The sequence below is a fragment of the Mustela lutreola genome, chromosome 7 (assembly GCF_030435805.1).
Source record: "Mustela lutreola isolate mMusLut2 chromosome 7, mMusLut2.pri, whole genome shotgun sequence".
Lineage (NCBI taxonomy): Eukaryota > Metazoa > Chordata > Mammalia > Carnivora > Mustelidae > Mustela > Mustela lutreola.
The window spans coordinates 63,105,742-63,119,180 of NC_081296.1; the positions used below are offsets into that span (position 1 = coordinate 63,105,742).

The following is a 13,439-nucleotide window of genomic DNA, read 5'->3' on the forward strand; positions in this document are numbered from 1 at the left end:
GACCTAACAATCTGATCTTCAGCCCTCACCTTACTCCTAATTCTGGCTCAACATTGATTCTCTCCTTTGTAAAATGAGAATCATTTTGAGAAATACTAATTCTCCCGATTTCCTCCAAGAGATTGCTTAAAAATTAAATAAAATAATTTGTATAAAAATATGAACCTTATAAAGTCCAGAGCATTGATACAAAAATTCATTGTTGCTGTTGTGATCATTATTTTGTATTTGGCAAACGTGCTCGTATCTTCTTCTAGGCTACAGTTTTCCAAAGCTCGTGGCTGATCTGCCCTCCCACACTGATTTCTCTTCACCTCGTGAAGGTCTGTCAAAATATTTTCAAAGCACTGGTAGGAAGGATGTTCAAGGGGTGTCTCTGTTTTCCCGGAGATCTTTGGCTTAAAAAAAAAAAAAAAAAAAAAAAACCTGCATTATACAATATTGTATTTGCAAACTGGTTTCTTGATAAACCTGTAATTTGACAGGGTGGCATCATTGGATTTTTAACAAAACCTCAGTGCTGACTTTGCAATTATTTCATTTCTTATTAAAAATAGTGAAGTTACAATTTGTCCAGCTTACCTGGAAACAATATTGCCCTCAGTTGTTTGGTAATTGGGTAGATATTTATTGTTACATCCCATGCTCTCTGTATAAACACCTGGTATTAGTAGCTATTCATAACTGCAGCTTGGCATGTCCATGAAATTAAACAAAGTAATTAATTTAGTTTCAGGCATAAAACAAGGAAATATGTAGGGCTACTGAAGCAACGTGAACGTGTGAAAACTCGTAGAATTATTCCAAGAACAAAAAGAGTGTGTAGCCTGCAGTAATAAAGTGATTTTTAAATTATTTTGTCAAAGAAATACATTTAGTTTTTCATTAATAGCCTTAAAGATACAAATTTTAATATTTCTCCCTTATATTATCAGGCTACTTTCCATATATATTGACTAGAATTGTTCTGTTTGTAAGACCCCAAACTAAACTACTACAGGTAGGAAGTATCATTTCTTATGTGTGAAAATCTCCTTATTCTAGTATGAGAAAACACCTACCAGAACAATATCATTCAAAACCACCTGTTAGCAAGAGTGAACATCATGGGAGGAGAACCATGATGAATGTAATCAAAGCTAAGATGAGAGAGAGGAAAAAGGAGGTGGGGGGGGGACTCTATTCTCAAAATGTAACCTAGTTTAGACATCTGACATGGTATCTTGGCTACTCTGTCAGAAAGGAGAGAATGCTGTCTTTTGCAACGTGCTTCAGAATAGTTATAAGGAAAATACTGTCTGTCATGGAAGGGAAATGCAGCCTTCGAATCAACTTTTATGTAGTCATATTTGTATACGACACACCCCAATTTCCAATTTTCAGATGATTGCGATATATTAAACAATGATAACACTATGACTACAGTGGATAAAAGTTAACTTTTCATAATTCTAAACTAGATTTAGAATCTTGCTATATCATTATCATGAATTATACTGAAGCTACATAAGAATTTCGGTTAAAGTGTTTATATTGGTCAAAGGCTGGTAGCAGAGCATTTAATACATCTAAAAACTAAAAAGCCTAAAACTAAAAATAAAATGATACATTAAGAAACAATTCAACATTTTGAGGAACCTCCATGCTGTTTTCCAGAGTAGCTGCACCAGCTTGCATTCCCACCAACAGTGTAGGAGGGTTCCCCTTTCTCCGCATCCTCGCCAGCATCTGTCATTTTGTGACTTGTTGATTTTAGCCATTCTGACTGGTGTGAGGTGATATCTCATTGTGGTTTTGATTTGTATTTCCCTGAGGCCGAGTGATATGGAGCACTTTTTCATGTGTCCGTTGGCCATCTGGATGTCTTCTTTGCAGAAATGTCTGTTCATGTCCTCTGCCCATTTCTTGATTGGATTATTTGTTCTTTGGGTGTTGAGTTTGCTAAGTTCTTTATAGATTCTGGACACTAGGCCTTTATCTGATATGTCGTTTGCAAATATCTTCTCCCATTCTGTCAGTTGTCTTTTTGATTTTGTTAACTGTTTCCTTTGCTGTGCAAAAGCTTTTGAAAATAGAACTGCCCTATGACCCAGCAATTGCACTATTGGGTATTTACCCTAAAGATACAAACGTAGTGATCCAAAGGGACACGTGCACCCGAATGTTTACAGCAGCAATGTCCACAATAGCCAAACTATGGAAAGAACCTAGATGTCCATCAACAGATGAATGGATTAAGAAGATGTGGTATATATACACAATGGAATACTATGCACCCATCAAAAGAAATGAAATCTTGCCATTTGCGACAACATGGATGGAACTAGAGCGTATCATGCTTAGCGAAATAAGTCAAGCAGAGAAAGACAACTATTATATGATCTCCCTGATATGAGAAAGTGGTGATGCAACATGGGGGCTTAAGTGGGTACGAGAAGAATCAATGAAACAAGATGGGAATGGGAGGGAGACAAACCATAAGCGACTCAATCTCACAAAACAAACTGAGGGTTGCTGGGGGGAGGGGGTTTGGGAGAAGGGGGTGGGATTATGGACATTGGGGAGGGTATGTGCTTTGGTGAGTACTGTGAAGTGTGTAAACTTGGTGATTCACAGACCTGTACCCCTGAGGACTAAAAATATATGTTTATAAAAAATAAAAAATTTAAAAAAAAAACAATTCAACATTGAAAAGATGAACAAATAAAGGCAAATGATTGAAGATGTATATACCCACGTTTGAAATATTATTTATTAATAAAACATTGACTTGTGCCTTGCATGCTTTGTACATTTGGGGATAAGAGGACAGAAAGAAGGAAGCAAGAAAGTCAAAGAGGAAGCAAAGAGGAAGGGAGGGAGGAAGGGAAAAAGAAATCAGGCAATTCAAGTGGAAACTGAAGTGAGGTAGAGGGACCACCTTTTTGTAATATCATTTTTTTTTCTCAGACCTTCAAAACAATCATTTTTCATGATGTTAAATAAGAGAGACAAAATTATCTTCTAACAACTTAGAAGTTTTAATTCATGAAACATCAAAAGGGCCAGTCATTCTAAATGCCATATTTAGTAACGGTGAGAAACAGAGAACTTTGCTAAATATAATAATTAGTGGAAAGAAAAAAAAAAAAGCTATGTAGAAATTAAGGCACCTTTGGCTTTGGAAATCTCCCACTGGTAGTTAACCCTTTCCTCTTTCTCTCTCCAGCCCAAAGAAGGTTGATATTTTGCCCTTTATTTTGACAAGCCTCACAAATCATTTTGTTCATTCATTTAAAATACAGAAATCCGAGGTGCCTGGGTGGCTCAGTCTGCCTTCAGCTCAGGTCATGATCTCAGGGGCATGGGGCTCCTTGCTCAGTGGGAAGTCTGCCTCTCTCTCTTCCTCTGCCCGCCACTCCTCTTGCTTGTGCTCTCTCTCTCTCTGGCAAATAAACAAATAAAATCTTTAAAAAATAAGTAAAATAAAATCCAGAAATCCTTGAGGGCTGCTGCTGTTTCCATGCCGAAGTCATAGGACTTCTGCTGCCGCATTCACTGGAATCATTGTGAACAGTGGTTCAGAGTTGTCCCAAGTCATTAAGAGAATGCTGCCTCAGCCTTCTGTCTTCACAGCTGTGTTTAGCTCTCTTTTCTGACGAACTGAAGCTGTCAGATGGGGTAGAAAAACCCATCTTACATTTTCTTCTGACCCTGTCAATAATAAACACGAGTTTTAGGAAAACCAGCAGCTCAAAAATAGTTAACTTACCCTACCACCTTTTCGACAACACACACACACACACACACACACATTTCAAACAAACAAACAAATAAATCCATGTCAATGACAAACTTCAGTAATTTTTCTAGCTTCGTAAAATTATCCAGGGTGCCTGGGTGGCTCAGTGGGTTAAAGACTCTGCCTTTGGCTAAGGTCATGATCCCAGGGTCCTGGAATCCAGCCTTATATCAGGCTCTCGGCTTAGCAGGGAGCCTGCTCCCCCCTCTCTCTCTGCCTGCCTCTCTGCCTACTTGTGATGGCTGCCAAATAAATAAATAAAATCTAAAAGAAAAAATATTATCCTACTGTTCTAGTTTGACATTTCATTTGGTTTCCAGTAACAGTCAAAAAACTGCCTGGGAGAGGCACCTGCCTGGTTCAGTGAGTTAAGCATCCAACTCAGTTTTGGCTCAGGTCATTAATCTCAGGGGTGTGAGATCAAGCCCCACGTGGGGCTTTGTGCTGGGGGTAGAGCCTGCTTAAGATTCTCTCTTCTTCTCCTACTACCCCTCCCCTCCTCCCTCTCAAGAAACTGTCTGGGTTTTTTGTTTGCTTGGGGCTTTTGAGGGGGCAGTTATGTTATTGGGGCTGTTGTTTGGTTGGTTGGTCGGTTGGTTGGTCGGTTGGTTGGTTTGATTGGGTTTTATCATTAGACTCTCTATTGAGAACTTAAAAGCAATATTCAATAATCTAATTTCTCTTCCAACATTGTATTCTTTATTTACCTGATTGGGTTATTTGGCTGAGCCACAAGACATCTTCTATTTCTATAATTCTCTGATTACACTCAGTCAAAATCAAGGGACAAAGTACATGAAAAATACAGTGAGGGACACTTTACCAAATCAATGCGTGTTGAAATCTACCCAGATGATCCAAGCCAACTGATGTCCCATATGCAAAGCACTGCTAGCAAGTAGTGTTCTCTGAAGTTCACCAAATTTCCAAAAGTAAGAGAGTCAGACACCCAAATGTCTTCCTCATGCCACCTTCCATTAACATCACTTCTAGATTTGGGGACTTAACTAAAGTCATCTAAAGATGACTACTGAAAAGTGAAAATTAGCTTCATCTTACAAAATGATTCATAAATCATCAATGAGGAAATAATTTAATAAATTAATAAATTTATTAGAGAATGGGGACTTGATATGAGAAACTGGTCTATGACAATCACTTTATACTAAGTTGATCAAAATATTTTTTTTCTTTTTTTTCTTTTTTTTCTTTTTTTTTGCCTCATAACTTAAGCATATCATTTTATTTCTTTCTGCTTCTACTCCGCAGCCTTAAAGTGGTGAGAAAAACTAGTGTTCCTTTCCTCAGAGCATCTGGATGGCTTAGCCAGTTGGGCCTCTGACTTTGGCTCAGGTCATGATCTCAGGGTCCTGGGATGGAGTCCTAGGTCAGACTCCCTGCTCAGTGGGGAGTCTGCTAACTCTCTCACTCTGTGCCTACCCCCGCTCATGCTCTCTACGTCTCTCTCTCTCAAATAAATAAATAATTAAAAAATCTTAAAAAAAGAAAAACAAAACACAAAACAGACAACCAGTTTTCCTGGTATGGAAAACTGTAAGAATGATATAAATAATGAGCATGGTAGCCTTACAAAATGTAACATAAATAAGTCAATCTATTGAAATAATAGAAAATAGAATCAAATAGAAATCTATTTTCTATATGAATTAATTTCAAAAGATAGGTTTTAAGACATTCCAGTAAATTTCTATTCCTCTAGTACTTTCCTATACTCAAGGTACATTTTATTATTACCATTACCATCTTGCTAAAAAAAAAAAAAAAAGTTATCAGTACATGCATCTCTTTAGAATTTCAGTTACAAATCAGATTCATTGCATATTTCCATTCTGTTATAGTCCACATCTTGGCCACAGTTGGTTAGTGGGTTGGGGAAAAGAAAGGAAATTGAAAGGAGAAAAGCAATGGGGAGGGGTTTTGTACAACAGTAAAGGGATATCCAGAATGAATTGATTTCCTTGCAAGAAATGTGTGTAAGTAAATCGAAATGACATGGTTTCACAGAATTAAAGGTAAAAGTTGACTTATTGAAAGAGAATAAGAATGTAAACAATATAGGGAATTCTATAACATAAGCCTGTTACATGAGTATCTTCGTACCCTATATATTGTATTCATAAGATGGCACCAGAAATGAAGAAACATCACAAGCAGTTCTTGATGGTAAATCGTCCTCTTTCTCTCATTTAAAACTGGGGCATAATCTTCAAGCATCATGTGACATTGTCCAAATATTTTGTGTGACCATTTCTTAGGGTTTCCCTCCCTGATTAGAACCAACGTACTTACTGTAACAGAGCTTGTCTAAACCAAGTTCTCAATGGGAACAGACATAAAAACCTTTTCTGATTGGAGACCCCAATTCCAGTTTGTACATAGCCTGCTTTATGCAGCTCGTCTGTTTGAATGTCAGCGTCTCCCCTTCACTACAAGGAAACAAATAAGGTTCATAGGCAGGTTTAATTTGGCATCAAACTTCCTCATAGTCCCTTGAGCTTGTTGATTGCACATAGGCAGCTGGTAGTCTCCCTCCGCTGTCTGCTGCTCCCTCCACAGTGAGGTCACAGAACTGGGCTGTCACTGTCCCCGGTTTCCCTCTTCAGGGTATGTATCCCATTTCCACCGATCACGTCATCCTTGCCTTGCTCAATAACTAAAAATACATTTTCTTCATAATGTGTTTTTGAAGAACATATTCCAAAAGAGCCTCTGAGTTTTCTTTTTGGTCAGTATATTTTTCCCTTAAAGAAATGCATGAAATAAAAACCCTATCCAAAGCCAACATGCCTTGTGTTGCAAGTTGGTAAGATTTTACTTGTTCTCCTTTTGTTCTTTTTAGACTCACTACAAAATACTAAGTGATAACTGAGTCTCATTACAGTTTTGCTGGAAAAGCAGCAACAATTTCCTAAATTCTGGGGTATCAAATTGCTCACATTCTACAAACTAAGAAGATTAGGAGCAAAATCTTGAAAACGCTTTGTTCCGTCTCACTGGAGTTTCCGGAGATAGGAGGCAAAGTCCATATTCTTTCTTAACACTGGGATCCTTAGTCACATGATTTTCCATTCAGCCAAAATTTCTTTCCATTTTCCTTCAAAATCCAACAATTATTTTTCATTTTTTTGGAAATCTTACTCCCTTATATATGTGTTCATTCATTCATTCATTCATTCATTTACTCATACCACAATTCTTTAATAGAGTTTTGTTGAGCACCTCATGCCAGATACATAGAACTTTAAAGGGAAAATGGTTTGGTGGAGGAGAGCACCAGATGCAGACCTAGAAGACCAGAATTCATTGAGAAGCAGGTCCCATCCTACCTGTCCATCCTCATGTCACTATATAGATCAGCTCAGGATGCACCATAGGTCAAACATATTTCAGTACCTTGGGTTATCCTTGTAAAGAAACAGATTCCAAAAGAGGCACAACAGGTAAACACGTGCCCAGAATACCTGGGTTCAACTCTGAGTGTTGCCAGTCTTCACCATAGGACCTCTGACAAAGTGTTGAGTCTATGACTCTGTCTCTGAGTCACAGACTCGTATCTTTCATAAAATGAAAAGATAATGGTGACTACCTTGTAAGTTCTCATTAAATGAGTCAATAATTACAAAGGGCTTAGGAGAGTGTCTGGTATGATTATTTGCTACAAATATTTATAAATGTTTATATAAAGGTACATTTATAGGAAGTTTTGTTATTTTTTAAGTAAATTTAAAATGCAAATTATGTACGTTATGAAAATTGAATTAGTCCATACGCGTGCAAAATACTTAGACCTGTGCCACAGGTGCTCACTAAAGGTGAGCCCTAAATAATGTTACTTAACAGCCATCTCTTGGGAAACACAGGCCCCTTTGCAGAAATTCTTTCACACATCCCACGCTATGAGAGCCTGCTTCCCAATCATGACTGGCTTGACCAAAGAGAAAGCTCCCGACCAAAGGCAAATCATCCAACAGGAGTAACTGGACCAATTCAATTGTCTCTATTTCTGGAATTTCCATTGAGGGTGTAAAACAGAATCAGTGAATTGGTAATAAAAGCTGGTGTTAAAGTTCACACACAGAAATAGCAGGGCCTGGGAAAGTAGCTGAGTCATATTCATGGTACAACATGAGAAGAAATCCCTGGAACCCTGTTGTTTACTCAACTCCATAATCCCCAGTCACCCTCCTCCCTCTGAACTATGATCCAGTCACCTGGGCATCCACGCATGCTGTGGTCTCTTTGTCCCATACTGCCCAGTGCCCTGCTGTTGGTTTCCCTGAGCCAGGACCAAGTGGCAAAATTCCTCTCTTTCTTATTTTCACTGAAATCTTGACCATAGACCACCATAACATATGGATATTTCTTATAACTTCGAGACCCTCCTCACTAACTCATAAGGAGCTACTGAGTAGAGAAAAAGTTCCAAAGAAAGCTTTCAGTCCTGTCTGGGACATCAGAATCACCTGTAATGACTTTTCAAATGCATAGCTTTGGCCCTACCATCCCTATGCTAATTCAATAGTCTGGAGCAAAGCCTTGACATCCATACATTTCCAAATTTCCATAGAAGATTTTTATAGACACCTCAGGCTGAGAATTATTGAAGGATAGTCAGAGAATGACATAGACCAGAGCCAGGAAAAGCTGGGCGGTGGGGGTGGGGATGGTAACCAGTGCTTAAGGATTTTATGTTCTCCTCACTAATAATGTAACAAATGGGTGCTTTCCCAGGCCATTGCAATATAGGGTATAGGATAATCTTTCCAGAACATGTAATACTCTTTCAAAACCTTCACTGATTATCTGTTGTGCACGAAGTAAAGCCCAAACCCTCAGCCCAGCATTCAGGCCCTCCATAGATTACTCCATCAAAGTAGTTCCTTCTATACCTGGACATTCCTGTCATAGCTACCTTTTGGTGTGCCGTGTCTTTAATTCTTGCCAGCCTCTCAGCACTTTCCTATCCTTTCTGTTCACCTTGATATAATAATAGCAATAGCAGCAATAATTTTCAGATCAAAACAATGCTTCCTTCAAACATTGCTACATTTCTTCCTCATAGCACCAACCATGAAAAATAGATACGCTCTTTATTTCAACTTTCTGATCCAGAGACTGGGGCCCACACAGGCTAAGTCACATACCCAGTGCCTGACAAATAATAGAAAGCCAATAAAAACTGACCAGAAATAGGAGAGTGAACCAAGTTTTTTAACAAATAGAATTTTTTTTAACAGCAAAGAAGTTTTTTAACAGCAAAGTATAAGACTTCTTTTTTTCATTTGTTTCCCTTTGTTTTCATTAACTATACCACCCTACTTTCTAAGGTTGAAATCTCGGTCTTTGAAAAATCAGATCAAGTAACATGCCATCAAGTCTTCCATAATGCCCCTAAACATAACACATAGCTTATAATGATTAATGAAAGCTCCCATGTTTGAATACTCAGTATACACTAGGCATTACGGTAAGTGCTTTAGACATGTTATAGGTGCTCCTTTACCAAGGAGGAGACTGAGGTTTCAAGAAGTAAAAGAATTTTCCCTGATTTTATCCACCTAATAAGTAGCAGGACCAGGCCATTGCTTACAGAGTTTGTGTGCTTGATCCTTCCTTCTCCATCCAGTTTTAAGGTTAATTATTAACACGCATTTCTCCTCTCCTCTCTAAAACTCTTTGGTTAGGAACTCTTTGGTTAGGAATTCTCTACCACCACCACCATATAAACAGCCTTGGTGCTTCAACCATTTAATAAATATCTAGAAAATATACTAATGTGAGTCTGCAAAGAATGAGACCAGAATCTTTGAGACTCAAATGCTCAGAAGAGATTCAAATTTAATTCATTTGATCTCTAGGTATCTTTATTTTCACTATGCTTCATCAATTTCATCTAGAACAACATAGCTCATGAAGATTTTTTACTGATCAAGACTTCCTTCACGGTGCCTATGGCATGAGGGTCAAACGAGATAAGATTTGGGAATTCACCTAGCAAGTATAAAACAACTGATAAATTTGTATCACCCACCTCAACTTGCCCTGCTCCAACAAGATAGCAAGGAGACTTCCAAGTATCTTTTCCAGAAAGTTCTTCACCTCCAAATCTGGTTAATCTGTTTCTCAATGCTGTATATGTTTTCTGAAGCTGTGAAGTCTCCCGACCACTTTATGCCTAGCATAATTAGGCTAAATAATATGAAAAGTGCATGGATTCAGGAATCCCAATTCTCCAGAATACCACTGATTGATATTCTCATCCCTCAGAAACCTACTCTTGCCACGCTTCTGGAAGCACCTATTGCTGCATTCTTCATCCTTGAGGTTTTCGTCACCCTGTGACTCACTGATACTAATCAACCTCTCTTTACCCATCTTATTTACATTATTTTGACCTGGATCCCTTGATAATTTCACCATTCCGAAACCTGTCGGGCTTACAGGTGGTTCTCATTGCAACCCCTTTAAGAATATCAATAGTGGTTTAGCAACGGTGGTTCTGTTCACCCAAACAACTTGTGACAGTCCTCGCGCAGATTTTTATCTCTTTACATAAAACTCTGTGAATGTTGCAGGCTCAGGCACACAATTTTAAAACCATATGTTTCTGATATTTGGGTATCCCCCCCCCCCCGACACCACACTTTGTGAATGGAAGAGAGCTATAACATCCTTATCATTCTTTCACTCACAAAAGATTCATTCTCACCACCTAAAGTCACTGGGGAATGTCTTATTTTCAAGTATTGTTATCAATTTTGTTTAAGTGTATCAAGATTGCAAGACACGCTCACACTAGAGGAACACTCAGTGAATCAGTCCTATCCAAGAAGATGCAATAGTTTACGTTTGTCCATTTTTAATTGTAATATCTCAGCTGCCACTGTTAGAAAGCATTTAGAAAGTGGCCCCCTTGCAGTGTTTTCACTGCTGATAAAACTAAAGATGAAACTTTTTCTTTCTTTCAAACTCATTGTACTACCAGTACTGTTTCAGTTGCATGAAGCCAATTCAGATTTCTGGGGCTGCCTTATTCTACCTACTTTGCATTACGTTGACCTAATGATACCGGCTTTCATTTCTTAGTTTCTGTAAGTAATTAATCAGCTCAACTCCATGGTGCACCTGCTAAGTGCCAGGACCTCTGCTAAGCAGGTTCCATCTAGAATCTCCTTCAATATGAGGTGGGTAACTATTATGAAACCCATTTAGCAGGGGAAGAAATGGAGCCTAGGGGTGCCTGGGTGGTTAAGTAGGTTAAGCCTCTGCCTTGGGCTCAGGTCATGATCTCAGGGTCCTGGGATCAAGCCCCTCATAGGGCTCTCTGCTCGGTAGGGAGCCTGCTTCCCCCCCCCCTGCCTGCCTCTCTGCCCACTTGTGATCTCTCTCTCTCTGTGTCAAATAAATAAATAGAATCTTTAAGAAAAAAAAAAAAAAAAGGAGCCTAAAAAGATTTAGTCCATTTCTCAGGGCATCCTGCTAGTAGCCAAGGAGCTAGGATTTGAACTCAAGCTTGTCTCTCTCCAAAGCCCAAGGTTTTAGGCACATGAAACATTTAAAAAGACGTTGACTCAACTGCAATCCATAAAATGGGCCTTCTGTCCGAGTCATGGCTCAGAGGGCACTATTAACTGGCTTTGCTTTGTGACCCAGCCATGTGATAGTCATACCCATGAGGTCCTCCTCCACTTAAATTGTACTGAAAGGGTTTTTCCAGAACCTAGTCTCTGTAGCCATTAGCTCAGTCCCTCCACTGCCTTCTTTCAAATTATTTTAGCCAGTATCCTGTGGCTATGCAGTAAAAACTGCCCAGATTTTAGTGTCCTTAAAAATAAATTTCCATGTCAATTCTTTACCCTCTCTTTCCCCTACCCCACATAAAAAACCTCCCAAATTCCTAATTCTCCTGGCCAGAGGAGTAGGGAATTGCATAACAATTTGCAATATATCTTTCAAAGTACCCTTTCAGGGGTCTCTGACATTATGTGGAGTGACTCCGTAAGAGCCAACCCGAGTCTCTGGAACTGTTCTCTGCCAGAGAGTGACAGGTAATTTAAGATTTTAAAAAACTTTTGCCCTAGATAATACTTGAAAATCCAACCTCATATAAAGACTCACTTTTTCCCCCTTAAATCTGTTCCGAGGTCTCAGTTCCTTGTTTCCCAGCCTACATACGCTATCATATATAATGTCCGTGGAAACATATTGATTTAAAGATCAAGTCAGCAATGGAATTGGGCTCTTTGCAAGTTACCTTGGTTTAACTACTGAAAACCTTTGTAATTGCCTCTGAGACTTGAGTCACTGGAACTTTAATTCACTTGTGCTCTCACAAGGAGGAACTTAACTGCTCACTCTAGGCTTCCGCCCCTCCTAAGTACCTTCGGAAGGGAATGACAAACCAAGCAAACAGCTTATTTGTGGGCATAACGGGCAACTCCGGTAAAATCTTAGCCATGGCATAACATTCTGGATATTATCCATCCGAAAGACTGGTTATTTGCCACAGCCGTCTTGGGAATCATACATCCGATGACAGTCATGAGTTTTAAAAAGCACCCATTGACTTCTGATCTGTTGGTTTTGAGAAGGTGAGTAAGCGAACAGTAGAGATGGTGACTCAAGTTTGAACACACTTTAAGGGAAACCTGGAGGAGAGGTCAGAGCAGTGAAACTAGAAAGCAGAGGAGTGGCTTTTCCAAGAGGAGCGAGCTTTCAGGTTCCCAGTGGGGCGCACAGACTCTCCATGCTTTCCTCTGAAAACCATGGAAATCACGTACTTAATATCTGCACATACAGTCCTTTGAATGTAAAGGTTACTTTTCCATAAAAGTCCAAAGCATTTCCTGATTTATAAATACACTGAGAAGCAAGAAAATTATATGTAGAATACCAGTAGGACTAATTTATGGATGCTCCATTGAACACTTTCTCAATCAACTGCACTTTGTATACACATGACATAAATATGTGCATAAGATGTTAGCATTGTTCAAGGCCATGTGGTAATAAGATTTTTAATGTTTTCCAATTTATGTGTGTATGTTTCCTGTCTAGACAGTTAAGTGAGTTATCTCTGTCAGTTCATCAGTAAGAAACAATATTGAAAATAACTTCCTTTTCCTATTATTGGCATTGAAAACTCAAAGTCATGATGTAAAAAGAAAAAAGAAATATGATCCACTCCTGAACTTTTCTCACTACTATATTTTTTCCAGAATTTTAACCCCATGAATTAATCATAGTTCTCCAGAGAAACAGAATAAACAGAATATATGTATATAGAAAGAGATTTATTATAAGGAATTGGCTCATGTGATTATGGAGATTGAGTAGTCCCAAGATCTGTAGTTAGAAGCCAAAGAGCAGGAGAGGCAATGGTGTAGTTCCAGCTGGAGTTCAAAGGCCTGAGAACCAGGATCTAGTCCAGAAGCCTGCAGGCTTAAGACATAAGAAGAGCTGGTTTTCATTTCAAGTGCAAAGGCAGAAAAAGACCAATGTCCCAATTCAAGTAATCAGGCAGGGGGAGTTCCCTCTTAACTTAAAGGAAGTCATACCTTTTTTCCATCCAGGCCTTCAGCTGATTAGATGAGGCCCACCCACAATAGGGAAGATAATGTGCTTTACTCAGTCTACT

The 13,439-nt window shown here is 38.8% G+C and overlaps 1 long non-coding RNA gene across 2 annotated transcripts in view; it reads right to left on the reverse strand.

Moving 5' to 3' along the window:
• Positions 1-2,770: 2,770 nt before the first annotated feature.
• Positions 2,771-13,439, reverse strand: part of LOC131835304 (uncharacterized) — a 59,339-nt gene continuing 48,670 nt past the window's right edge. Inside the window, exons 5-6 of one of the 2 annotated variants that reach the window (XR_009355122.1) lie at positions 6,092-6,228; positions 2,771-3,693 (exon numbers count right to left, since the gene is read on the reverse strand). This is a non-coding gene — a long non-coding RNA (uncharacterized LOC131835304). The remainder of the gene's footprint in view (positions 3,694-6,091; positions 6,229-13,439) is intronic. The other variant, XR_009355123.1, reaches the window with a different exon arrangement.